Source organism: Adiantum capillus-veneris, chromosome 12 (genome assembly GCF_014529385.1).
Source record: "Adiantum capillus-veneris isolate H3 chromosome 12, ASM1452938v2, whole genome shotgun sequence".
Lineage (NCBI taxonomy): Eukaryota > Viridiplantae > Streptophyta > Polypodiopsida > Polypodiales > Pteridaceae > Adiantum > Adiantum capillus-veneris.
In genome coordinates, this window is record NC_140942.1 from 82,885,782 (window position 1) to 82,889,102 (window position 3,321).

Below are 3,321 nucleotides of genomic sequence, written 5' to 3' on the forward strand. Positions count from 1 at the left end.
CTTTTATTACCTCTAATTTGGATGGATCCATTTGGATTCCATCTTGAGAGATAATGTGACCTAAATATTGAATCTCTTGCAAGAAAAATTCACTTTTCTTTCGATTAACATAAAGTTTATTCTCTCTTAAAACTTGAAATATTACCTGGAGGTGTTGCTTGTGTTCCTCCAATGAATTAGAGTAGATGATAATATCATCAAAGAACACTCCAGTGAAGGTTCGATGAGGCCTGAACAGCTTCTCCATCAAGCGGTTAAATGTGGCTGGTGCATTAGTCAAGCCAAAAGGCATGACAATGTATTCGTAAAGACCAAATGTAGTACGAAATGCGGTCTTTGCAATGTCTTGATCAACTATCCTTATTTGATGATAGCCACTTTTTAGGTCAATCCTACTGAAGTAGGTCGATCCTTGTAGCTTATCAAATAGGTCTTCTACCCGTGGAACGGGAAACCTATTCTTGATAGTGATCCTATTTAGTGCTCTATAGTCGACACACATACGATATGTGCCGTCTTTCTTTTGCACTAATAGCACAGGTGAGCAAAATGGAGATGAGCTAGGCCTAACCATGCCCTTCTCAATTAACTCATGCACTTGCCGCATAATCTCCTCTTGTTGAGCTTGAGAAACTCTATAAGGAGGTTTGTTAGGCGGTGAACTTCCTGGAAGAAGTTCAATTGCATGGTCGTCATTACCTCGTTTAGGAGGTAGCTCACAAGGGATGTCGTCAATAAAGACATCTTGAAACCCCTTGAGAAAATTGGATAACTCTAATTCCTTTTGGTTGCTTTTATTTTCTTTTGCTAAAGCATTAGGTTCATTTTGAGAATCTTTAACAAAAATCATGTACACGGAAATAGAGCTCTTTATTGACTTGTTGAAAGCTGGTGTATGTACAATGGGGATGGTGTTACCCATTTCCCTAGCATCTATATACATGTCCTTTTCCCTGAACTTAAAGGAGATTCTCCTTTCAGGAAATTTAACATGGGCAGCCACACGGTCAAACCATGGTGCCCCTAGGATTACATCCTCATGTTTGAGAGGAGAGATAAAGAAATCCTCTTTGTCCACATAGCCTTGGACATGAAGCCTCAATTTCCCGATTAAGGGAGTGACTGAAGCTTCTTGCCCCTTGAAGGCAGTGTCTGCGGGTAGGATATCTCCCATCTCGTAGGATTGTATGCCTAGCTTGGTGGCTAACTCCATAGATATAAAATTGTGAGTAGAACCAGGGTCAAAGAGAATAAAAGCATCATGTTCTCTTACCTTTCCCCAAGCATGGCATAGAGGAGATCCTTTGTGGTGAGTTTGGTGAATCTCCTCCTCTTGGATTTCAACCAAAGAAGCTCTAGGAGGATCTTGGCGGTTGTTCTTTTGGGGACAAGCGCGGTACGCATGCCCTTGTTCGCCGCACTTGAAACATCGGTTATCTTTACGATAACGCTCAAGCTCTTCAGGAGAGAGTTTATTCTTTCCTTTGTAAACTCCCTTCTCTTTAGCTTTGTTGGGATTGCCCTTAGGAGACTTTTGGACATTGTCCTTCCCCTTAGGCTCATTGGAACTTTTGTTTTCCGGGGGCTTATTATTTCTTTTACCCCCCGTTTGGAAATTGATTCGCGAGGCCACCATAGTATGGTGTATTACCGCCGATATGGTACGTGGCCTTTGGGAGTTGACATACTCCGCCATTTCTTCGGTTAAGCCCGCACAAAATTGTTGCTTTTGCTCTCCAAAATCCAACTTTTTGAAGACAGTGGCTTTGAGTTGTAGGTCCCAAAACTTGTCTACATATTTATGGATGGATTCATTGGGAGAGAGCTTTAAGCTTTGCCATTCGGTGAGTACTTTGTCTTTGGCATCGGTGGCCAAAAACTGCTTCATAATGGAAGCTCTTAAAGCCTTCCATGTTCGTGGAGCTTCACCGTTGGCTCGTAGGCTAGACCACCATTGTCTGGCGGACTTTTGAAAGTGCATAGCTACATGGCGTAGCTTAGAGGACTCCGTGAAGCCCTCATCTCCAAACGCCGCATCGAATTGCTGGATAAAGGCCAAAACTTTGTCTGTAGCACCGAAGGTGCCATCATAGGTAAGGAAAGAGATGCTCTTCCCCCCCTCTTTGAATTTCTTCAGCTTGGACGACCTCTTCCATGCGGCATAGGATTTTCCATGGCCTCTTCTTTTTGATGGTTCAAAAGTTGCACCATCACTTTCTTCAGAAGATGAAGAATTTGAAGAAGGTGGAGAAGAGGGTGACCTCTTTCTCGCCTTTTTCTTGTCTTGATCTTTGTCGTCTTCACCATAGCTTTCATAAGAGGAAGAGGATGAAGAAGATGGAGAAGAGGGTGTCCTCTTTCTCGCCTTTTTCTTCTCTTGCTTTTTATCATCCCTCTTTGAATTATGACGTGGAGAAGAGTGTGATGGTCTTCTCCGCTTTGGTGGTGATGGAGAGCGTTTAGCCCGCCGTCTTCGTGGAGCCATCTCCGCCGAGGTGGCGGGAGACTCGCTTCTTTCTCGTTCCTTCGGTGGAGGCTCTTGAGTTCTCCTTTGGGAAGGAGATGCATTATCAAGAAGTAAGTTCTTGAGCCCTTCATATGGATTCTCTTCTTCTTCCCGAATCGGAGAGAGACCTCTTTTGGTAGTCTCACAAGGAGGCTTCCTAGGTGTTCTCTCGTCATGGTGATGAGCTTGGAGAATCCCGTGAGCACGGAGCTGCCGTTGCACTTCACTTTGGAGAGATGGATTGCCCATGGCTTGTTGAAGCCTAGAAACAAGATAATTAACAAGCATTGAAGCATCATTAGTAGCTTGCTCATGAGCAAAATCAAAGTTATCAACATTAATTTCACTCTCTTTAATATTGTCAGCCATTCTAACAATTTTTAGGTGTAAACTTTTTAGGTGTACTTTGGCACTTCAAGCCCTAGTTGCTACTCCTCTTTACCCCTTTAGAAAAAGCACTCAAGCTACTGTACCCGCGGCTCGAATACCATTAATTGCAAGGAATAGAAGAGAGGGTCTTTCGACACCAAAACAGCACCGGCTCCTGTCAAGCTTCTAATAGCTCAATAGTGGTTAAGCCGTAGGCAAGCCCCGTAGGACTCCACTATTAAGACCATAGCTCTCGACGGTGATGCCCCGTTAACTGCACAAAGGCAGGCGCACTGAAAGGCTGAAAAATCCCTATTCTACTTACTCACAGGCAATTAATAATACCAACCATTTGTAGCTAGCTTGAGGACCTCCCTTCTTGAGCAAGAAAAGAGAAACCTTGAGCTCTGATACCAATGTAACATTTAATGGCCTAAAATCTTTTG